This window comes from Tasmannia lanceolata, unplaced genomic scaffold (assembly GCF_043159265.1).
Source record: "Tasmannia lanceolata isolate RefF3 unplaced genomic scaffold, GAP_Taslan_0.1 ptg000012l, whole genome shotgun sequence".
Taxonomy (NCBI): domain Eukaryota; kingdom Viridiplantae; phylum Streptophyta; class Magnoliopsida; order Canellales; family Winteraceae; genus Tasmannia; species Tasmannia lanceolata.
In genome coordinates this window covers 26,956,396-26,982,437 of record NW_027518689.1, presented here as the reverse complement: position 1 = coordinate 26,982,437, position 26,042 = coordinate 26,956,396, and the positions used below count along the sequence as shown (strand labels likewise).

The 26,042-nt window shown below is 40.5% G+C and overlaps 1 pseudogene across 1 annotated transcript; it reads right to left on the bottom strand.

Moving 5' to 3' along the window:
* Positions 1-19,994: 19,994 nt before the first annotated feature.
* Positions 19,995-23,169, bottom strand: LOC143887771 (phospholipase A1-Igamma1, chloroplastic-like; annotated as a pseudogene). Its single transcript, XR_013254367.1, has 2 exons — positions 21,457-23,169; positions 19,995-20,390 (listed from the first exon to the last, which is right to left on the bottom strand). The product of XR_013254367.1 is annotated as a phospholipase A1-Igamma1, chloroplastic-like (transcript).
* Positions 23,170-26,042: the final 2,873 nt, after the last annotated feature.

Sequence of the window (26,042 nt, the reverse complement as noted above, 5' to 3'; positions counted from 1 at the left end):
CTTTACGCCGCTCAACCAGTGCCTTATCGTATTGACTCAAGAATTCAACTAAAGAGGTGTTCTGGTTAACATAACCATCAAAGAATGAATTTATACTTTCACTCCGTTGACTAGATGTCATTCCTGCTGTGAATGTGTCTCTCCAATAGGCGGGGACCCAATGCTCACGGACATCCCACATTTTTCCTAACTAATGACTTTCATCAATGCCATATTTATCAACCATAGTTTTCCATTCTGTCTCAGAATCCTCTATTTTCCTCCTAAAAAACCAATGATTGTAATCCTTGTAGAAATTACTGTCGGCATCTCTCATGTCTGCAACATGCTCAAGGAGATGCTTCTTTATGTGCCACGAACAAAACCGATGTCTGGTCTGTGGAAACACTTTCGTAATTGCATTTCGCATAGCTCCGTTCATATCAGTTATTATAGCACCTGGAGCTTTACCAAACATACACGTGAGCCACTGCTCAAATAACCAAGTGAAAGTCTCCTCTCTCTCGTCTGCAAGAAGTGCACATCCAAATAGAGTCGACTGCCTATGATGGTTAACTCCAGTGAACAGTGCGAACGGCATTTTAAACCTGTTCGTTTTGTAAGTGACATCAAATATGATCACGTCACTAAAGGTAAGGTATGCTTCTCTCGCCCTTGAATCGGCCCAGAACATCGAACGCAAAGTCCCATTCGTGTCTAACTCCAACTCGAAATAGAAGTTCGGGTCTTCAGACTTTCTCTTTTGGAAATGGTTTGCCACTGTCACCGCTTCTTTACCCATATTGTTCTCCCTAAGTGCTCTCAAATGGGCAATAACTTGATTTGTTGAGACCATGGGAGCATTGGAAGTAGAGTTAATGGCATTTTTTATCTAAGCAGGCTTGAAATTACTTCCACCGAGCTGTTCAATCAAATTCTTACAACTTTTCTTATTACGGAACTGACTATGTGAATGATGCATTTGCCTTTTAACTGGAGAAGTAAGCTCATGAGAATGAATGTCGTCGAAAGTTGTAATTTTCCACTGTTTATCTCTCAACTTGATGATTATCTTCGCTTTACAATTCATTCTGGTAAGGCGACGCTCCCTCAACTCCTTCACATCATCTCTCTTCTTCATAACTCTTTTTTGTCCCTCTTTGTCACATACGTATTGTCTCGATATCACCTCCTTCGTTATATTTGACTTCATTGTACTAGATATTCGTACTCCAAAACCAGTAGCGTACGCATAATTATTGTAGAACTCATGCAGCTTCCCAAGTTTCAAAAACTTGATCCACAAACGGCTTATTCATAACACTTTTCTGACTGCCAACCTCATTAGGACTACTAACTTCGTGACTACAACCCTCATCTCCATCTTTTCCATCATTAGCCTTCGATACTAGCTCATCATCATTGAGATTCACCCCATCATTAACCTCAACAGTAGTCCCTTCCCACACTAAATTATCATCACAGAGATCAAATCCATCGCCAAACTCAATTAAACCATTTGCATCTACTTCGTCAATAGATGGATCCATTTTTTATACCTAAAAAATACAACATAGACAGGGCCCATCATCATAATTAGAAATGGTTAAATGTACAGCTAAGAAAATCAGAGACAAGAATATATGATAAAGATAATCACATTTTTTTTCACATTGCCAACAATAGAACCTAAAAAATGGATCCATCTATTGACCCGACACGAAAGAATAAGATTACATTTTTTTCAAGAAACTTTGAATAGGGCAATTGTTATAAGACTCAAAATATGTATCCCCAAGAGAATAAATGGATAAAAGTCTAAAGACAGGGTAATCCTGTAAAACATGTACCTGACAGAAACTATGGCCATGAGAAGTCTACAATCCAACAGCCAATATTCCAAGATAAAAAAATATAAAATATCCCAGAAAAGTAATTTAAAAAAAAGGGAGTATTCTCACCAAATGTTACTCCCAGATCATGCCCAATTGTCTAATTTTATTATCTAAAAAAGAAAAAGAAATCTACACAATTCCAAATAGCCACAGATCTGGAACCCATCCCCCTAAAAACCAATTTCATACAAAAACAGATTCATCCCCCAATACACAGATTGATCAACCCTAAAATGTGAAAACACATAGTTCTACTTTTAAAACCCTAAAAATAAAAACCCAACATCCATATACTTTATTCCCCTTTTTTGCACCTAAAACCTGCAACTTACCTCGTAACTCATAAAGAATTAAATGTAAAAAAAAAGATGAAGAATCGGCTTACCAATGGGGCTTGAACTCGAGCACTAGCCCTCTGAATATTAGAAGTTTCAAGGGCCTCCTTCTCAGAAACCCACAAAAATCATGGGAAAATACTCCTAAAAGGAAAAATAAAAGGGGGTTTCAGAAGAGAGAGAGAGAGAGAGAGAGGAGAGCGTACCTGTGCGATTTGGGGGTTTTTTTCACCCAAAAAAATGTTGCGGCCTGATGGACTCCGATCGAGAGAGAATAGAGAGAGAGATTGGATCGAGACAGAGACAGAGACAGAGAGAGAGAGAGAGAGAGAGAGAGAGAGTGCGAAGAAATCCAGATTTGGGTTTTTTTTTCTTCGCCTAAACAGAACTCCGTAACAGAGACAGATGAGAGAGATGAAGATGGAGATGAACTTGGAATGAAGCCAACCTTTCTCGCAGATCGCATAGAGAGAGAGAGAGGGGGGTAGGAGAGAGAGAGAACTCTGTGAGAGAGATGATTCCTTTTTGGGTTGAAAAACACAGTGAGAGAGAGAGAGAACCCCGTGAGAGAGATGAAGATGGAGAGCCGATGGGTTTGGGTGATCCAAACCGTGAAGATGGAGATCTCCGTGAGCCGATGGGTTTTTTTTTCCTTCGAGGGTTTGGGTTTAATTTTTGGGTTTAAAAACACAGTGAGAGAGAGAGAGAACGACGTTATTTTTGGAGATCTCCGTGAAGATGGAGATCTCTGTGAGCCGTGAAGATGGAGATCCAAACCGTGAAGATGGAGATCTCCGAAAGCCGATGGTTTTTTTTTTCTTTCGAGGGTTTGAGACAGAGAGAGAGAGAACGACGAAGTTTTTGTTTTAATTTTTTTTCGAGTGTACGTCGAAGACGCATCCTCCGTAACGCCACTTCCTTTTGTTTTTAAAAATGAATTGGCCCACCATTTCAGCCAATCCGAGGACTTCTCTCTCTTCAAGCGTATATAAGGAAATGCGCTTCAAGCGTATAATCTTTTTCCTCATATATATATATATATATATATATATTGTTAGAAAATTTTAAATTAATAACATGTTGAAATGTCAAAAGATGCCTTTTGCTTTTGTCTAAAATTTAGAGGGAAGACTCAAAATAAAGTTTCCCTCACTTGTTTTGAAAGCAAAGGTCTTTTACTTGAATGAGGACTTGAACCCAAGACCTTGGTGTGTGTTTGTGAAGTGATCTCTCAACTCAAGCAAAAATAAATAGTCCCACATAAGAACTTGTGTGAAATTTTCTCATCCATATAAGATGGAGAGTTGGAGAAAAGGGTTGGGCTTTCAAGGGGCTTTAGAATTTGTTTGTTCCTAGGCTTCTGTGAGAGAACAAGAATTTGTTTGTTCCTAGGCTTTTGTTTGTTCCTAGACACTAGTTTAGATAAGTTATCTACATTCTAGCTTAAAATACAGTGGGGGACACATTGCTTGGGTGATCCAAAGCATTCATTTCATTGGCCCTCACATAGATAGGGTGTGCCCAAAAAATCCGCTCCATAGGATCATCCCTACCCCAAGATTTGTGGAGGTAAAATGGACGTGTATAAACCTTCACAAATCTGTCCATTTTTTGCCTCCACGGTTCGAAGGGTTAGGATGATCCTATGAAGCTGATTTTTTGGGCACACCCTATCTATGTGAGGGTCCATCAAATGAATGTTTTGGATCACCCAAGCAATGTGGCCCCCATTGTATTTTAATCTAGTGTGTAGATAACTTATCTACACTAGTGTCTATAAACTCTTTTCTCATATATATATATATATATATATGAGAAAACGGTTCCTACACACATGTGTAGATAAGTTATCTACACACTAGCTTAAAATACAGTGAGGGCCACATTATTTGGGTGATCCTAACCATTCATTTTTAAGGCCCTCACATAGATAGGGTGTCCACAAAAAATCAGATCCATAGGATGATCCTAGCCATTCGAACTGTGGAGGCAAAAAATGGACTAATTTGTGAAGGTTTAAAGACATCCATTTTCCTGAGAAAGGAAAAGAAAAAGTTTCCCGAGAATCTGACGTGGCAAAAGGAAAAGAAATCCTGAGAAACTGTGCAGAAAAAGGTTTCCCGCGCCTGTTCATTTGCGCAGGAAATCTCGACAAACTGTGCAGGAAAAGGTTTCCCACGCCTGTTCACTCGCCAATTAAACATTGGTGGGAAACATAAACATAAATAGTCATTTTAAACCACATTACACTATTTGTCATAGTTAGAGGCCTAAAAAATTAAAAGCAAAGCAACATAAACAAGACAAGAAAAACTAACTACAAGAGGCCAGTCACATAAGAACTTGTTGAGGCTTGGGAAGGAAGGTGGTTCGTCTCTGCTATCCTATCTTGTTTGGGCCCACTATTGCCTTATATAAATGCTGGAAGGACAACCTCTCCCTCATTCCTAGTACCGTCCGACCGGTTGCAGGCTCCACTAAACTTGTTCACTTGAACGTGACAGTCTTGCCAACTGTCATATACGCCTACTTGCCTTCCCTTGAATACCACATAGAATTTTATTTTTGCCATTACCCTGCAGGAATGCAATTCGAAACAATATAAAGAAAATAATATTAGTTTTTCTACCTGCCTTTCCTTGATTACCACATCATAAGCACAATAACATCAGTTTCCCACCACTAACATAACCAACACTACATCAAAAGCATAATAAAAAATAATCCAAACCACCACTAACATAACCAACACTACATCAAAAACACAATAACATATGATCCAAACCACCACCAACATAAACAACACAATATAAGTTTCCCACCACCAACATAAACAACACAACATAAGTTTCTCACCACCAACATAATAAACAAAACATAAGTTTGTCAACTCTGAATAACCAACACAACATCAAAAGCACCATAACATGAGTTTCCCACCACGAACATAAACAACACAAATAAGGTTGAGAACCCACCATAACCACATCCAAAAACATAACATGGGCTCTAACCCGTTCCCTGTAGGGAGAGGTTACAGGGAACGACCAAAACCAGATATAAGGAGATGCTACTGCTCCAAAATGCAGATTAATACCTCGTGACGTCCCTCGTCCTCCAGGGAAAAGAAGACCTCAGCTTCCTTATGATGGGTATGGATGTATAAATAGGCTCTAACCCGTTCCCTGTAGGGGAAACTCTCCATGCTCATCACCGACTCTTTCAGATGATAGAGGTCGTGCACCTCGACAGTCGATGTGATGGCATCATCCATCAACCTAATACTGTCAGACAACCTATCCATATTTTGTGAAAGCTTTGCATCACCAGCCTGCCTCCTCTTTCAGCTACTACCCGAAGTAGGCGCTTTCAAAGGGGATGAGTCACTGAACTCCATGCTAGTGTCTCTCACAGGGAAAGAATGGTGTGATCTCGAACGTCATGGAGGACCTAGAGGAGTAGCTACAGGGGGGAATCTGTCGCCCATATCGTTGAGCCCCACTGGCTCGCTGGAAGGAAAAGTACCCAGATCATCCTGGGAAGGGGTGTGGCTGTCGTCAATAAACTCCCTTGTAGCATGATCCTCCCCAAACACATACTTCCATTCTTCATAAACGGGATAACTGGTGTTAAAGAACCGAAGATGTCCGGGATTACTCTATTAAAAATGAGACATTGTAAGGAATGGGAGGAAACTGATTACAGAGAAAAACAAATCAACCACAAAAGTATTGGAGATTACCTGGAGGTAATCATTCTTCACTTCGTTCTCAACACTTATTTTGCATTGTATTGTATCCCAACCAATCTCGCTGCGAGAGAGGATACTGTGAACAAACCTGTAATTGGTTTTCATTGTCTTATTTATGTTCCTGACATGTTCTTTTGTGATTTCCCTTCCGATTATAGTGGTAAGATCCTGTGCCACCGCATTGAATGCAATCTTTAAACCCGTTAGTAATCTTGTTGCCCTCGGCAACCTGATTAGCTAGGCTTGCTACAAGAAGTCTATCATCATTCTCTCCCCGGTGATTATTTTTTTTCTTTCCCTTGGACACCCCTAAAGTAGACGCCATCTTACCTGTGACATTGTTTATTTGGGAAACATGATACCATCAAACAAAAGACGCAAAGTAATAAAAGCAAAGTGTAATAAAAGAAAAGTATTCACGATTGAACATAGTTACAACCCAAAGACAGATAATAAAACGTAGTACTAAACAACAAATCATCCTAAGTACGACCACGGCGTTCCTGGAAATCACGCTACAAATGATCCATAATGCCTGTACGGATCAGTCCTCCCGCTCTCACATCCTCGGCCCTAGAAATAGGGGCAAAGGAACAAGTGGCAGAATCTCCTCCGGAGGGGCTACCGCCAACTCACGGTCAACCACTTTAATGTACCCATTGTTTGGCATCTCCCTCCTGATGTAGTTGTGGACGCAGCAATAGGCTAACACAATGTCCACCTGCAGTTTTAAAGGATACATGGGTGGCGAATTTATTATGGTGAATCGCTTCTTCACGACCCCAAAAGTTCGCTCGATTACATTCCTAGCCGCTGAATGCCTCTGATTGTATAACTCCTCAGGAGATCGAGGTCTGCGCCTCCTGATATCATTCAGGTGGTAACTTGGGCCGCGGAATGGAGTTATAAAATGAGCCAGACATGGGTACCCAGCATCGGCAATGTAGTATTTTCCTACACTCACAAGAAGGATTATGTATAAGTTTCATAACTCAAACCATAAACTAAAGGTAAGGTCTAAAAAATAAAGTCTTAACCCCTGGTGGACACGAAATGGGTTTCGCATTCGATAAAGAGGATGCTAAGATCTGTGAGTCTGACGTCGATCCCTCCCACCTAGCTAACACGTAAGTGAACTTCATGTAGAAGTCACATGTAGCGAGCACATTCTGAGATGGGTATCCCTTACGATACCAAAATCTGCCATTCAACTCTGAATTTACTCTTGCATGTATGTGAGTCCCGTCGATTGTACCAATGCAATCCTACAATGTAGCTATTAAACGTCAACATATGACATATGAAGCTAAGGCCCTAATCGGTTACTAACAAATACAGAGGTAATGCTTGGTACCTTAAAGTAGGGCATCCGGTTGGGATTTTCAGCGATTTGAAGTGGTATCTCCGTTGACGGAGGTCAGATGAACAAGTGCCAGATATTTAGCACGACTTCCAGAACCTTGTTAAAATACTTTGAAACCGTCGCCCAAGACCGTCTAATGACTGCCCTAATACTGCGATTCCTATCGTTGTGAGCAAGTATTTGTAAGAAAATCGCCACTTATTCCTCAACACAACAGTGGATTGTGTCTTCGAGCAGGGCCGTGTTTCTTAAGATGGCCACGAAAATGCGGAAGCAGCGAACATCCATACGAAGTAAAGCGGCATAGTGGTTCTCTGCCTGTGTGATTCGTGTAACATATTCCCTATTGGTTAGGTACCCTGATTCGTAAAGGGCTCTTGTCCTACGCTGCGGAAGGTTTCGTCTAATCCTAACTAACATTGCAGCCGCCGTACCATAACTACCGCTGCTGCTCGAACAATCATCCTCTTCCTATTTGCTGCTTCTCGCGGCATGATGGTAGCCCTACAACATGCACAATCTCCTTTCAGACAAAACACCCAAGCTCCCAACCACCAAGACACCTAGAAACCACCCATTCAAACATATGCACCACATAGAAAGCAATCCCAAACAACAAATATAAGAAGCCCCAAGCACGACATGGAATGGGGCTTATAGGGGATGAATATACCTCAAGTTCCGAAGAGTAGTAGTAGGAGTGAGAGAGGGAGGGAGAATAGAAACGTCGTTCTGTGCCGGAGAAAACAGTATCCCAAAAAATAAGAAGAAATATGTGAGAGAAGGGCTACCCAAAAAGTTACAAACTTCATTTGAAGAAGAAAGTAAAAAATTTGAACACTTCCAATTTCATTTGAGCTATGGAGATAATAAGAGGGACCCCATGGCTTAGACAACATGTATTCTCACAGAAACCCAGAACATGAAAACCACAGATAGCATTCCCAAGACCTTATTCAACCCTTTAGTCAGTAGATGCATGTTCAACCTAATCCCCATTTTTAGACATTCCATCTTTGAACCCCAAAAACAGTGAAAATCAAACTGGTCTCATTAGATTCAAGTTCTGATGAAACTCACTTCATCATTCGAACCCCAAAAACAGTGAAAATCTCGTGAAAATGTATTGGGTTCATTAGATTCAAGTTCTGATGAAACCCAGCTCATCTGATGAAGCCCAGAATCAGTGAAAACTGAAATTCCAACAAAATCCATCTACAAATTGATAATCCAACTAAAAACTGAAAATCCAACATAATCCAACAAAAATAGTGAGAACTTGTATTTTTCAGGTGAGAGGAGCTGGGTTACAATACTTGATTCCAAAACAATAACCCTACGAAATAGAAATGAAACCCTAACCCTAGAAAAGTAAGATCAAACCCTAAGCTTAGAAACCTGAAACCAAAACCCTAACCCTAGAAATCTGGAACCAAACCCTACACTCGAAATCTTAACCCAAACCCAATCTGAAACCCTAGAAATATCGAAATTAAAAGCAAAAAAAAATCGAGCCCCCTTCTTGACAGACCACTTAGCAAAATGCAAAAAAAAATGGAAAAAAATGAGAGAAAGAAGACGATGGAGGTGGCCTACCTGAGAGTCTGTGGAGGAAGGGGAGAGCCGTTCCTCGCTTTTTTGTCCCGAGGAAGAAGAAAATTTTCTTCGTGCGTTGTTGTCCCGAGGAAGAAGACGGTGGAGATGGCTCTTTTCTTTTCTCAGCACGTTTTTGTCCCCACGAAAAAGCTTCGTTTTTTTTTCTCACCGCTGTGGGAAACCAAATTGCATGAAAATAGTGGGATTTGGTTTCCCACAGTTGTGAGAAAAGAGCCCTATCCACGTCATTTTCTTCGATTTCCACGTCATTTTTGCCAACATCCACCTCGACTCCGCTATTTTCTCAGGAAAGCATCTGAACATTGTTTTTTTAGCTTTCTCGGGGAAAAAGGGGATGTTTTCCCAAGATTCTATTTCCCGAGAAGGGAAGTGAACAGAGTCTAATGGTATTTGCTGGATATCATGTTATTAGAATGTGTTTATTAAACGAGCCGAACCCGAGCCCAACCAAACTCGAGCCTAGCTCGGCTCGGGCTCGTTCGTTTACTAAACGAGCCAAGCCGAGCCGAGCTCGAGCTTTGTTGAATTTTGGCGAGCCGATTTTGAGCCCATAGTATTAAGCTTGTCACGAACACTAGCCGATGCTCAAACTAAGCGAGCTGAGCCCGAACACCCCGAAGTTTGGCTCAGCTTAGCTCGTTTGCAACCCTATATTAATGGTGGCCCATTAGATTAATGGCCTTATCACAAAGTACATGTATATTATACAAAAAATGTATTTGCTCCGTAGTTTTTATGAAGATTTTATTCTATTATTTTTCTTCATTGAGAGTGCAAACGTGAGATTTTATTTTATTTGATGGATATTATAGTTTATTGACAGGTCGTAGAACTTTGTTTCTATTCTGTTGTTGTCGCTTTCTAAGGGGTTCTTTTGTGTGTTTGTGTACCGGATGAGTAATTTGGACGACCCTTGGATAATTGGATGCCCTGAAGTATTCCCTGTTTCTGTTTTACATCAGGGCCCACCATGAATAATATCAGTGGCCCACCTTCAACAACTCAAATGAATACCAGTGGGCCCCCTTGTACACCAATCAAGAAGCTTCTTACTCATGAGGCATGTTCCTTCAAAATATCATAAGAGGATTAGGGCATTCAAGAATCAAGTCGAGAATTTACATATGGTGTGTGGCCGTATATTCCAGCATTTTTTAAAAAGTACATTATGGCCCACTTCATGAGATGATCCTAACCCTTCCGATCTGTGGAGATATTGTACCTTATGGACGCTGCTATAGATGGAGGGTTAGGATCATCCTATGGAAATGATTTTTGGGGCACAATCTATTTACGCTGTCACCCAACAATTGAACGGTTTAGATTACCCTATAAACTTGGCCGTACAGTACATTTTGAAATTACTGGACTATAGGACAACACACCCTCAAGTGAGGGGTGTCATTAGGAAAACGACGGGGTGCGTATCATTTCCTGCTGAATTGTTCCGTATCTACCTTGCGTTTCGCGTGGCAATTTACTTTTTACTTTTCCAGTCAAAAAAGCGTCTCAGAGGTCTCTATCGGTCCTCTGAAATAATGTTCAAACGAGATGGACATGGTAAGAGTGGAATATTAACGGTCTCTACAAATACCATCGAAAGACATGCCCACCATAGTGGGAAAGGAGATTAAAGACTTATATATCTCACCCATAAAAAAGACTTCTATATTGGTGGGCATGTTGATCTTGTAAAACATCATGACCGTTGATCTTGTAGGACATCATGAGGCAAATAACATGGGTGTGATCCCATTCCAAAGAATTGTCCCATGTCCAGGATAAAGATCAACAAAAATCAATTTCTTACCTTTTCTTGGCAAAACCCTAAACAATCCTTGATCAAGGCTTAATGGATCAAGGGCATAGATCATCGGATTAATGTGTTCTCAACGCCATTTGGACGGTTTTATGGTTGCCTTTCAGACAAAAAACGCAAATGTTTTACAAAAGTTTACAAAACAAGAATACTCTCTATTCTGCTTTGTTTTTACTATTCATCTTCTTCCTCCGTTCGGTTCCTATTTGAGCACAATTCTACGATGATTCTGGGTGGACCAGTCAGCGAATGCACATGGAATGGAGTCGATTTTGGCTGTTTTATCTTGGAGCGTTGGTTCCCGGATCCCGGTTGCACCGGTAGGAGGCGGATACGATTCTTAAGGAGAGTTACCAGTGACATGACTCAGCCTTGTTCTTTTCAATCTAATTTCCAAAGGATTTTCTGCCAAACAAATAAGTTCTATTTTATTTCTGGTTTTCGAACAGATTTTTCGCTTCAAGTTTCAGACTTTTGGGTTCGATTAAACCATATATCAGATCCCTTATTTATTTTTCCAACGTATATATATAAAAGAGTTTCTAGACACTAGTGTAGAGAAGTTATCTACATTCTAGCTTAAAATACAGTGGGGGACACATTGCTTGGGTGATCCAAAGCATTCATTTCATTGGCCCTCACATAGATAGGGTGTGCCCAAAAAATCAGCTCCATAGGATCATCCCATTCCAATAAAACTAATATTATTTTCTTTATATTGTTTCAAAGTGCATTCCTGCAGGGTAATGGCGAAAATAAAATTCTATGTGGTATTCAAGGGAAGGCAAGTAGGCGTATATGACAGTTGGCAAGACTGTCACGTTCAAGTGAACAAGTTTAGTGGAGCTTACTGCCGGTCGGACAGTACTAGGAATGAGGGAGAGGTTGTCCTTCAAGCATTTATACAAGGCAATAGTGGGCCCAAACAAGATAGGATAGCAGAGACCAACCACCTTCCTTCCCTAGCCTCAACAAGTTCTTATGTGACTATGGCCTCTTATAGTTAGTTTTTCTTGTCTTGTTTATATTGCTTTGCTTTTAATTTTTTAGGCCTCTAACTATGACAAATAGTGTAATGTGGTTTAAAATGACTATTTATGTTTATGTTTCCCACCAATGTTTAATTGGCGAGTGAAAAAGGCACGGGAAAACCTTTTCCTACACAGTTTGTCGGGATTTCCTGCGCAAATGAACAGGCGCGGGAAACCTTTTTCTGCACAGTTTCTCAGGATTTCTTTTCCTTTTGCCACGTCAGATTCTCGGGAAACATTTTCTTTTCCTTTCTCGGGAAAACAAGTGAATGGAGCCTTAAGTAATATATATATATATATATATATATATATATATGAGAAAAGAGTTTATAGACACTAGTGTAGATAAGTTATCTACACACTAGATTAAAATACAATGGGGGCCACATTGCTTGGGTGATGCAAAACATTCATTTGATGGGCCCTCACATAGATAAGGTGTGCCCAAAAAATCAGCTTCATAGGATCATCCTAACCCTTCGAACCGTGGAGGCAAAAAATGGACAGATTTGTGAAGGTTTATACACGTCCATTTTACCTCCACAAATCGTGGGGCTGGGATGATCCTATGGAGCGGATTTTTTGGGCACACCCTATCTATGTGAGGGCCAATGAAATGAATGCTTTGGATCACCCAAGCAATGTGTCCCCCACTGTATTTTAAGCTAGAATGTAGATAACTTATCTACACTAGTATCTAGAAACTCTTATATATATATATATATATATATGACGAAAGTGTTGGTGCACTTAAGCGCCCAATCACATGGGTCCCACATTTTCTGTGATGATCCAAACCATTCATTTGCAAGGTCTTATCGTAGATTGGAGGTGTACCAAAAATCAGCTCCATAGGATCATCCTAACCCCTCCATTTGTGGAGGACAAAACTGGGCAGATTTGTGGATGGGTTAGGATGATTCTCCAAAAATGGATGGGTTAGGATGATTCTATGGAGCTGATTTTTGGTACACCCCCCATCGATGTAAGGGCCTTTCAAATGAATGGTTCGGATCATCCTAACAAAGTTGGCCCACATGTGATTGGGCGCTTAAGCGCACCATAAGGTTGGTGAGCTTAAGCGCACCAACAGTTTCCTCTATATATATCTTGGAAAAATAAATAAGGGATCTGATCTATGGTTTATTCAAACCCAAAAGTATGCAACTTGAAACGAAAAATCTGTTTAAAAACCAGAAATAAAATAGAACTTATTTGTTTGGCAAAAAATCCTTTGGAAATCAGATTGAAAAGAATAAGGTTGAGTCGTGCCACTGATCACTCTCCTTAAGAATCATATCCGCCTCCTACCGGTGCAACCGGGATCCACGAACCGACGCTCCAAGATAACAGCCAAAATCGGCTCCAGTCCACATGCACTCACTGACTGGTCCACCCAGAATCGCCATAGAATTGTGCTCAAATAGGAACGGAACGGAGGAAGATGAATAGTAAAAATAAAACAGAACATAGAGTATTCTTGTTTTGTAAACTTCTGTAAAACGTTTGTGCTTTTTGTCTGTCTTAAAACAGTCCTCTATTACCCCTTTTATAGACACTATGTGTCCGTTGGGAAGAGCTATTAAAAGACAAAAAAAAGCATAGAGACATGTTCGCTTGAAGAGACATCATTAAAGAGAAAGAGACAAATCGTTTTTCCTCCAACAATCATATTTGTGACCGTTGAGTTTTGAAACGGTTTGCTCTCATGAAGGAGTGTCAATATCAAACACGTGAGGGATTAAAAAGTTAAAACCTTTTTTATTATAAAAAGATACTTTTATTGTAAACCCAAACCCGGACCACGGCCACGGCCCCTGCCCGGTCCAGCCCAGCGCGCGCGCGTGTGTTTTTACATAAATGCTTGTTCTCTCACAAAAGCCTATGAACCAACAAATTCTAAAGCCCCTTGAAGGCCCAACCCTTTTCTCCAACTCTCCATCTTATATGGATGAGAAAATTTCACACAAGTTCTTATGTGGGACTATTTATTTTTGCTTGAGTTGAGAGATCACTTCACAAACACACACCAAGGTCTTGGGTTCAAGTCCTCATTCAAGTAAAAGACCTTTGCTTTCAAAACAAGTGAGAGAAACTTTATTTTGAATCTTCCCTCTAAATTTTAGACAAAAGCAAAAGGCATCTTTTGACTTTTCAACATGTTATTAATTTAAAATTTTCTAACAATATATATATATATATATATATATATATATATATAGAGAGAGAGAGAGAGAGAAAAAACGGTTTCTACACACAAGTGTAGATAAGTTATCTACACACTAGTTTAAAATACAGCGGAGGGAATATTGTTTGGGTGATCCAAACCATTCATTTGATTAGCCCTCACATAGATAGGGTGTCCACAAAAAATCAGCTCCATAGGATCATCCCAACCCTATCTATGTGAGGTAAAATGGACGTGTATAAACCTTCACAAATCTGTCCATTTTTTGCCTCCACGGTTTGAAGGGTTAGGACGATCCTATGAAGCTGATTTTTTAGGCATACCCTATCTCTGTGAGGGCCCATCAAATGAATGCTTTCGATCACGCAAACAATGTGGGCCCTCACTGTATTTTAAGCTAGTGTGTAGATAACTTATCATGGGTTCGTGAATACGAACTGCTGTAGACACCCCATTTTGACCGTACCCTAATCCCTCCCTGTTTGAGCAAAGCCCTATCAAATGAATGAGATAGGACCCCAAATTTCTTACCAAGCTAGCTTAGGATCCCACCGAAGTCCCTGCAAAATTTCGTCGAAATCCGAGCTGATTTGCCCAACGAGCGAACCCCGAAAAGTGTCCTGGTGCAAGTTTAGAAGGGTGGCGATTTAGCCAGAAAAGGAGTTGTGCTGGAATCTGAAAAACCAGTTCAAATTTGCCATTTTGGGCTGTCCAAGGAGATATAGGGGTATGCGGATTAGTGTGTAACTTAATTAGGGGGTATATTATCCTGAACCAGGGCATTTTCGTAATTTGCGAAGATGCTTTTCTTTCACTCCAAGTCACCATTAAGCCCTAAGCTAGGTTAGTGAGAGGGTTAGGACTATAATTAGTTAGAGGAGAATCTTAGGAAGCTTACTTGAAGCTTCCTAGGTGTTTAGGCTTCTTTTGATCCCAGCCCTTAAACAAAAATCTAATTTGAAGGGCTAGGATCAAAAGGAGGAGAAGATATTTTGCACAAATTTTCTTCCCCTGTTTTCTACATGAGCCCCCCTGCTAGAATAAAATGTAGTTATAAATACATTAGGGTTGGTTGTCCATGGAAAGAAAGGGGGGTCGAATACCTTTTATTTTGCTTGGGTCTGTCTTACCCGAGGCACCCCCTTAAAGAATCAAGGTAGGTGCAAATGTACTGCCAAAGGGGGGGTGGCATGGAAAGAAAGTGGGTTCGAATTTACCATTTTCTTGATAGAAAACCCATCGACCTGGAGATGGAAGGGGAGGATTTTTGTCGAGAAAAAGGGAGAAACCCATATGCAGAGAGGAGAAAAAGGGAGGAGGAATTAGGGTTTTCCATTTCAAGAGGAGGAGAGAAACAGAAAGCTGCTAGCTGCGATTCCCCTCCGCCAAGCCACCACCAAACCCTCTTCCACCTCCGACCACCATCCCCATCTCCGGCCTCTTCTTCTTCTTCTTCTTCTTCTTCTTCTTCTTCTATTTTCAAAACCCACATCCCAAACCCACACCCACCATTATCCCCACCATCTTCTTCTCCGGCCATATTTTCGGTCAGAATCCGGCAAGCCCTTCTCCGATCATCACCATCGACCACCACCCTAACAGCCACCTCCTCCGACCACCAATACCACCATCACCTCCATTTTTTACAAACCCCTAATCCAAACCCATCTCAGCCATCGGCCAATACCCCATCTCCGGCTGATATTCCCTCCACCTCAACCCCATCTCCACCAATCCTCTTCCATTATCCACCAAACCCTCTTCCATTTTTCTGCAAACCCATCTCAAAGCCCATTCTCGCCGGCCAACCCCATCCACCTTGAAACCCATTTCCCTAACCCAAACCCTAGCTCTGGCAGACCCATTGATTCTGGCAAGCTTGCCGGAATTCGATCAAACCCACACCATCCGATCTCCCATCTCCCATCTCCAACCCTTGATAGATTCAGTTCAAAGATTTGATGAAATTCCCGACGCCATTTTTCCTCCTCTGGCTACTTGTCTCTGCTTCTTTAAATTTCATCAATGGCGCATCAGATTCGCAAGATAATGAAGTGAAGAAAAATAAGTTCCGAGAACGAGAAGCCACTGATGATCCCATGGGATATCCTAACCTGGATGAGGATTCTTTGTTAAACACACAATGTCCTCAGCATGTGGAATTAAGATCGCAGACAGAGGTTAGCTCTAGCATATATGCGCCCCCATTGGTTGCCGATATCAATGGTGATGGCAAGCTTGATATAGTAGTGCCATCATTTGTTCACTACTTGGAGGTGCTGGAAGGCTCTGTCGGAGACAAAATGCGAGGTCTACTTTGATATTCCTCATTTTCACTCCCTATTCATGTTCATGCATTCAATTGTGGTGTCTTGCCTTTAAAAGTCAAGTTCCTATTTGGTTTTCCAAATTTGTGTGTGGGGTTTTTACTAGTTTGGATCCGGTTCCCTTAATCTAGCTTCAAATAGCCCTGTTCTCTATTTCGATTTTGTTAGTTCCTGGTTTTGACGAGTGTGAAGTCGCAATTGCCACATCATGGCCATGGCATTCTCATTGGGTAAGGAATTCTATTAGGTGAATTACTTCGTTTTTGTGCGGACCAACTCCATTGCTTCCATTTCCTAAAACTTTGTTAGCATGATCGGATCATTTAATATCCAGAGTTCTACCCAAGCCCAGGACATCTATTGATTATCTTAGTGGACATATGCTATCTTCTTCTTGCGATTAAGTTTTTGATACTTAATGCTCTCAAGTTTCGATAGTCACACAGGCTTTGTATTTCGGGTTTCTTTTGATTTCTTTTGACAAAGATTACAACATGATCATATGGAGTGATTGCACGTTTACAGTGATTCCAAAAGTTGATATACGAATGAAATCATTTTTACTTTGGAAATGTTCTTAATATGGCAGTGCTATCTGAATGTATTAATACATGGAGATTTCAGTAAAAGTTGATACTGATTGATTAGGGGACATGCGTTTATATTTCTTGTTGCTTTTGGGCTTAATTGTGGGGACTGCTTTCTTAATCATATATCTTTTAGCATGATTTTTGGTTTATGACTTGAAATATGGATATATGAGTTGATTCATTTTTGCTTGTATGGGAGTTAAATTCTCAAGGCATTTGCCCCTGTTAAAGAAGGCATTTACAGAAAGATTTGTCAGCACTCTTGAATTCTACCTGTGCTAAGTGTTATTCAAAGGATATTGGGTAGGCTTGAATGGTAAGTTCTTAAGTTGGTCAGGTGATTAGACTAGTTTTGGACGTATTCTATTCACATTGTGGATGTTAAGATTTATATAGTCCCCCTTGAATTCTTATTTTGCTCATCTCATCTCATCTGTCAGTATCATCTTGGGAAATATTTGTATTACTCGAACATGGTTTTGCTTCTTTCCCTCTGTATGATCTGAGTTCCTTTGTAATGTCTTTCATAGATTCTTGCTACCTTGGCTAAGTTGATTGTCTTATAGGGAAAAGGTCGATCGAGATCCCTAATTTAGCACCTCGGTTGATAGAATGTCAATTGTGTGAAGCAAGCTGATCTAATCTTTTGAATCATCTTAGTCCTGTCGGCCACGTGAAACAAATCAGTCAAGGTGATAAGCTCCCTTCTTCATTTCTCTTGATGTCACTCTAATTCCGTTCTTGATTTCTATAGCCTCTTCTTGTCTTTAGTATCTTATTTGGAATTTAGATTTACTACTAATGTCCCCATGTGCCAGGCGATGACGGAATGTTTCTTGAGCCAACCCCTTGCCCTTCTTATCTTTTTTCCCATCTTAGGGTCTTCACAGGGTTTGAGGGGTTTCCTTTCTTTCCGAGACTATTCTTTGCACGTTCCTCGGGATCCTTTTCGAGTTTCGAGATTCCATCGATTTTGGGAACACTTCTCTTGGGTTTGGCAACGATGGAACGTTTCTTGAGCCAACCTCTTCCCTTCCTGCCTTAGAGTTTTCGCAGGTTAAGAGATTCTCTCCTTTTAGAGTGTTTAGCCAGTTAGGACCGTTCCTAAGTGGCTGATCGTTTGGTAGATCTTCTTGTAGAGTTTTTATCTGTCCCCTTTTGTTTAAAAGTTCACCCTTAGGGTTAGAAGCTTTTCATCTCTCGTTTATTTAGAGTTTTCCCTTACAGATTAGATATCGTCTCCTTTGGAGATTGATTAGGGCTCATTAGTTTTGTTTTCGTCTCTTCGAGATTGTTCTTCTCTTTGGGATTTTAGTCCCCCCCTATTTTGATTTCTTTCCCCTTAGGCTTCAGGAATTCCGTTTCCCTCTTTAATACCCTACCGTGATATGGTGGGTATAGAGGCTCTTCTATCAGATCCCCTTTAGCTGAAAGGGTGTTAACACACTTTTAAATGTCAAAAATATAAAAGCACTTCAAAAAAAAATATTTGAAAACATAAAAAACTTTTAAAAAAATCTAAAGTGTTGAGTTTTAGAACATTTATAAGAGTTCGATATTTCGAACTACGTTGGCTTGATCCTCTTTCACGAGGTACGTAGTGCAGCTTGAGATTCTTATCCCAGGTCCAGCCAAACCTTTGTAAATAAATCATTCAAACTCTTTAAAAAAAGTACAAAAATATTTCCTAAACCTGTTTTTAAAAAATCTCCTCTAGAGTTAGGACTTTGTCCTAGAAAGAGAGTTTTAGAGTTAGGGGTTTGTCTTTAGTTTTAGTCTTTGATTTGTTATGTGCTTGTTTACGTTTGTTTTCGAGTTAAGAGTTTCTCCTTGATGTGTTGTTTGATTTGTTGTGTGTGGTTTGTGTTAGAGTTAGGAGTCTGTTACGCCTCCGTCCGGTCAGTTGGCGATTCACATCGCCGACTGATGACTAGGTCTAGGATGCGCTAGTGATCCCTTTGTTTTCCTTAGGAAACACAGCCCAGTTACACATAGGTTATAGGAACCACCTGCATTAGCTTAGGGCTAACCTGCATTTATTTAGGGCATATAGGGTGTCCTAAAATCTATAATTCACTAGAATTTAAATAATCGTTCAAGAAGCTTTAATAATTAGTCCGGTCTTTTAGATCGAGTCTAAGATAGAGGTCTAGGTGTCTTAGGCTTCATAGTTTAGAATAGGTGCGAAGAACTACGTTGCCTTGATTCTCGTAGAGGCGGGGATACGTAGGCTTCTTTGGATGAACATCAGACCATCCGAGGACTCGGGCTAAATGGCTTAGAGTCTTAGGAATTGTTGTGTTGTTATTGTATATTTTCTTGTGTTTTCTTGCTTTCTTGTGCAGACCTTATACCTTTAGCTGTAGCATGCATGTGTTTGTCCACCAGAACTTAGACACCATTTAGGCATGTCACACATAACCTAGCTATGCTTAGGCGACACATCTTTTATTTTGTCTTATATGTGTTTAATATTTCATCTCCGAGTTATGTATGATTAGGTAGACGTCTTCTCGGGGATATTTGTTCCCATTTCATATGATTTTCACTTGAAACTCTTCAAGGTTAATAATAAATGGCATAAGAGACCAAGTGTTCACACTCGGGCGAATTGGGGGTGCTCTTCAGACTTTCTCCATTCGTCATCAAGCACGGACCTTTTGTATCTCTGGTTATCCATTGCAAACAGAGCATTTGTTTTGGTTCCATGACGCATCCATGGGTGGCGATTCTGAGTTATTTTTAGATATATCTTAGTTTCGAGCCCTGGCTCCGGATCAAGATGTATCTCTTTCTTTTTATATCGCCACTCATGCTATGCTGTGAAGGTGGCAACAGTTTCAAGAGTTCTTTGGTAGAGCTCTCCATTCACGTGGATGATCCGGAGGGTGTTAGGGACCCGTTCCCTCACTCGTCCTCTCAGGATCGGGGTCCACAACTGCGGACCGCTAGGAATACATGTCTATGTCAGGGATCTCTTCAAACAGCCTTCCCTGATAAGCCAAGTACCCAACAACGCATTAGTGACCATTTTTATGACAATAATATCTTTATTTATAGTAAAATAATAAATACACCCATTTTAAGTGGGCTGTTTGAGACAACTCTAACACAAGTGTGTCTTAGTGTCGTATACAATACAGTAATGATCAATTTTTCACTACAAAGGTACTTCCTTACAATAGGGCATATGTTTGGGTCAACCATGACAGTCTATTATTCTTCCCTTTTTTTTAGTCTTAGGATACAAAGAATAGTTCTACATTTGCTAGCAAAAAAAAAGTATAAGTTTTACATTTACATCAGAGAGAGAGAGAGAGATGGCCTCTCTCTACTTGTTCAGTTCAAATCTATCTGCTGAAGATGATGATCTGTGTCTTCAGGAGGAGGATCATCGATCCTCAGCCTTTCAGGTTGTATCCAACGGCCTTCATCATTCCTCACCATTCCCTTGTTCTCATCTTGCCTCCAATTCGGTCGCACCTGGTGGTGATCCTTCAAGAAATCGCACGCTTTATTAACAAGTGCAGGATCCCTTCCACTAGCAAGAACAAATCTCTGGCCCTTTCCATGGTATTTGATTTCATTTTCAATGTATAAAATTGGTTAGAAATTTCTATATGAACACAGTTTATGAGGAGATTTGCTTAATTTTTTAAAGCCATTTCACTAGTCTTAGAGAAGTGCTAGAAGGACGTGGCAATGAGGATGCCAAGATGGGAAAGCCTCTGGCTAACTCTGTGTGTGTGCCCTTCTTGAGCCCACTGTTAGAGAGGGCTTCAGTGGGGCTAGACCCCAATGCAATATAATTAGGCCCGGACCATTACTACACACCTTGGAGGGGTTGACACAAGAAACATTCCGTCATAACCTATCCCAAGAGAAAGAACCCGAAAAATCGAAGAAAAGATCAAATGCTAGTGGAACTTCATACCCTAATGAAGACCTCTAATGACAGACAAGTGTTCGAACAATCCTAATTGAAACCCAAACCTAAAGGAGAAAAAGAGGAAAGAAAGAAGGAGGGGCTCCGAGTAGCCTCATCATAGCCCCTCTTACTTCACTTTGAATTTTCCCAAAATGTAGGATAAATCCTAATGGGATCGAGCTCAAGATCTCATCTAATCTTTTTTCTTTTTTTTTCTAATTGGCTTGTGAGAGCTATATGCGAACTGTAATAATCTTTGACAGCTTTTTAAATAATAAAAGACAAGATAGGTCAGTGCAATATTAAAACAATGGTTGTGCTGATACCATTTCCCCTTTTTATAATGCCACCTCTGGTTATTTTAGGGAGTGATATATCCGCTCCCTCGTCTTCTGGGTCATCCCCTCCAGTATATTTATGACTACTCTTTTTACGCTCCAAGGGGGTGGCCCCAGAAAGAAAAGGGCACAAATATATCATTTCCAATATTATATTCCTTTTTTCCTAGACTGAGTCTTGGCTAGTCAATAGCCAAAGACAAAAGTTTCAGTCTAGAATGAGGACAAGAGTACCAAAAAATCAAGCCTAAAAGATTAGTATCTAAAGAAGAGGCGAAGAGCTTAGAGAACTCACCCATCAAGCAAATGCAAGTGTGCCTCCAAGTTATGGAAAGAAGCAATATCGCGGGTCTCTTTCAAGAAAGGAGAGTTCTTGTGATCAAGTTCAAGCTCCACTCCCACATGACTATAGCTCCATGGTAACCCCTCCGTCAACCTTCGCACAAACGCCGGCATGTGCTCATTGACAAATATCCCCGGCACCTTTGGCACCTTGTCATGAACGTTCACCACCCTTAAAACCTTCACTCCCAACCCCTCAACCCTTTCCTTAAACTTGCATTGCCGACCCTCGGCCCCGAGAAGGAAAACACGGAGACGGGTATGTTGCGCCCATCGGGTGCAACATTAAGACCCGTCTCTGCTATATCATACGCGCTCAGTATTGCAAGCGCACTCCCGAGACTGTGCCCGGTCACGGATATGCTCAATTCCTCATTGGGGTATTGGTGCACCAACCGTCTTACTTCGGTTAAGATTTGCTCCCTTGCGGAGTACTTACTAAATTGGCTATTCTCATCCTTGCCCTTGTCCGTATAGAGATTGAGGAACCCCGATTCGACCTTGACCATCGGGTCACTGGAGCGAATTCCCTCGGGGATGACCGGTATCAGAAAATCCATCAAGTCCGCGATCCATTCGAGTTGTGTCACCGTTCCTCGCCAGGCAATTATGATGTCTCGGCGGCCTAGGCGTGCTGTCATAGCGTCCCCGGACACGGCCACGTACCCGATCCAATTGGCATAAGCCTGTATAATCCAGTATTTTTCAAAAAGTGTTGTACGGCCCATACAGTAGGATGACCCAAACCGTCAATTTGATGGGCCACATCATAAATAAGTTGTGCCCAAAATGTCATCTTCATAGGATGATCCCAACCGTCCAGTCTAAAGAGATTTCCATAATACATAGTTTCTATATAGATCATAGGATCGGGATCATCCTATGGAGATGATTTTTGTAAACCTATTAAAAATGTGGCCATCAAATGGACGGTTTGTATCATCCTTTAGTGCGGGCCATCCAATACTTTTTGAAAAAAATAAAAAAATTGACTATACAGGCTTACACCATATAAAATGTGAGAAGAGAATGGACATAAATACCTAGTGACCTCATAGCCGCAGCCGGCGAAGCCGAGGGACTCGAAGAATTCCTGACGGTTATATTTACTACTCCCGCACTTCTTGGAGAAGGGATCAAAGTCGAATGCGTCATAGCATGCTTGAGCCATCTCCCCGTAACGTATGAGCTCAGTTCGAAGGAGGGGATCCATTGGATCAAGCAATCCAATCCAATCATCTTGACCTTGGATCTCACGCCAGCAATCTGCCAATTTCTTATTGGGTTTTTTCTCTATCTCTTCTTCTTCTTGTTCTTCTTTCTCTCTTTCAAGCTCCGTAATTATGGACGATAGAGATTCATCGATCTTCGGTACGGCCACCTGATTTACGGGTAAGGGTGTTCTTGTTCCTATTGGGCCATACTTAAATCTTAGATATCGTGGGGTTTTACCGAAAAATGGTGTTGGGAGTGGGTTTTCTGATCGTAAAGTTTTGAAGCTATTTATGTGAAAGGGCTGAAGAGCTGTTATAGAGAGAGGAATAGCCATGATCTGTTTCCTGTTACAGGTTTGAAGGGGGAAGAAATAATATTTAAGTCTTAGGTTACTAATGGATGAACGAGTATATATGCATAAAAAATGTTGAAAATGGACGTCCGCATTGGTCGGCGAGTCTTAGTTTGACAATTTGCAAATAGAGTTATCATATGTGGATGATTGTTTTGCAAGCAGTCCAATTCCAAGATGAGATAACATGGGTTTGGAATTTTGCACCAGAGAACAGGCAATTCAATTCCAAGATGAGATAACTTGGTCGTCGAATATTATTTAGGGAATTTGCTAGGCAATTTCTGCAAAACTGCCTAGCAAATCTCATATTATTTTTAGGGATTTGCGAGGGACCATTGCAGAAAGGATTTCCTGGAGCGTCTATTGCATCACAGTGCATCCACATAGGCTCAGATTTTGTCTTATTCATTTAATACAGGATATGGCTGCTCTCTCATGCAACAGATGCTCCCTAGCAAATCCCTTATTATTATTAAGGATTTGCTACGCAATTTCCGGAAGCCATTTCGTGGACATGTCTTTGAACATTATTCCACTCTTACCATGTCCATCTCGTTGAACATTATTTTAGAGGACTGATAGACACATCTCAGACGCGTTTTTGACTGGAAAATTTAAAAGTAAAACACGAGGTACACATGGAACAATTCCAAAGGAAATGATATACGCACTCCGTCGTTTTCCTAATGACACCCCTCACTTGAGGGTGTGTTGTCCTATAGTCCAGTAATTTAAAAATGTACTGTACGGACAAGTTTATTGGATGATCTAAACCGTTCACTTGTTGGGCGACAGCGTAAATAGATTATGCCCTAAAAATCATTTCCATAGGATGATCCTAACCCTCCATCTATAGTAGCGTCCATAAGGTACAATATCTCTATAAATCGGAAGGTTAGGATCAACCTACGGAAATGATTTTGGGGGCACAATCTATTTACGCTGTGGGCCAAAAAATAAACAGTTTGGATCATCTCATGAAGTGGGCCGTAATGTACTTTTTTAAAAAATAAACGGTTATATACATGTGCTTGGTGATAAGGCCATTAATCTACTGGGCCACCATTATTAGGGATTCAAACGAGCAAAGCCGAGCCGAACTTTGAGTTGTTCGAGCTCAGCTCGCTTAGTTTGAGCATCGGCTCGTGTTCGTGACAAACTTAATACTATGGGCTCGAAATCGGCTTGCCAAAATTCGACCAAGCTCGAGCCTGGCTCGGCTGGGCTCGTTTAGTAAACAAACAAGCCCAAGTCGAGCTTGGTTGGGCTCGGGTTCGGCTCGTTTAATAAACACATTCCAGGAACATGATATCAAGCAAATACCATTAAGAGGCTTGCTATTGGTTGATATTTAGGGCCCACTCAACATACGCGCTTTGGAAAAAAAAATCCCAAAAGGCTTCCTCGACAGAAGCTTCTCTCTGAGACGAGAAAAAACCCGAAAAGGCTTCGTCAACGAAGCTCTCTCTCCCTCTCTCCGACTGAACCGTCTCTCCGGCGGGCTCTCTCCCTCTCTCCGACGACCGCCGAAGCTCTCTCTCCCTCTCTCCAACAGGTATGTGTTTCAATTTTTTTTTTTGGGTTTAGTTCTATTCTAGGATATCTTTTTTTTTTCTAGGTTTATTTTATGCCATCTAAGGTTTATTTTTATGTTTCTTTCTGGATGTAGCTCTGTAATTTTTTTAGGGTTATGAATACCTGATTTTAAAAAAGCTTTGTAGGGTTTCTTTTGTTTATTTTGTGATCTAGGGTTTCGTTTTTGTATTTTTTTTTAGGTTTCTTTTGCGAAGCTCACGCCTTCTACTCGTGGTCTTCTTCACACAGGTACATTTGTTGTTTTTGTGATACCCTATATGACTCTTTTGTCAATGTTTAGGGTTTCTTCAATGGTTTTTCAAATATTTTCATATGTTTATGCTTTTTGTCTATCCACCTAACAAAGACTTTCAAAGGGGTTTTTTTCTGATTTCTGTTGTGCATGCTTGAAAGGAAAATATCTCCTTTAATCTGATTTTTCATTTTTTCTTCTTCTTACTCCTTTTCTTTCTCATTTCCTTCACTAATTTCTTTACACAAGAGACCCTAAAAATCTAACTTTTCTTACACTTTTTGTTCAATGATTTAGACTTGTTGGTACTGATTTTGCGTTGATTAAAGACTTGGATTTACGATTTTTCTTTTCACAAGTGACCATCAAAATCAAGGTTTTACTCATCTTTTTGTTCACTGATTTAGGATTTTCTGCTATTGATTTTGTGCGGGTTTATTACCTAAACCTGCTGTTAGGTTTTATATTGCTTATGAATGCATTGTGTGTTTTTTTCTTTTGCAGCTCAGATAAACTAAGTAATGGCTTCCTCAAATAACTCACCTGGTAGCGTTGGATCAAACTTCCATAACTGTTTCTGTCAGGTGCCCGCAGTTCGTAAAATTACCCAAACTAAGAAAAACGGTAACCAAGGACGCCCTTACTACAGTTGTGCAGGACTGAAAGTGAGTAAACAATAAATAATTGTTGTGTACTCCTATTCTTTATAACTTGTCTAATTTCTAACATATTAAATAAAATGCAGAGAGAAAAGTGCGGGTATTTCCTTTGGGGTGATTTAGACAAGACCATACTGGGGAGGGAGGAGAATATGATGTTTGTAGACCGCATCATAGTGTTGGAGAAGGATAATAGGATGTTCAAGACCGCATCATAGCATTGGAGAAGGAGAATATGATGTTTGAAGTCCGCATCAGTGAGTTGCCAAAAATTGATCCTGCAAAAAACAGTTGATCCTGCAAAAACTTGACAAAAACAAGGATCATGTAAGAACTAAGCAGGTTGTATATCTCAGGTTGTATAGTAGGCCAGACAAAAAGTTCTGACAGAACATTCACAAAAGAAGATAATAGTGATTGTTCGAATGGAACATTCATGTATTTATGATACTGATAACATTAGATAGATCAAAATAGTGTTC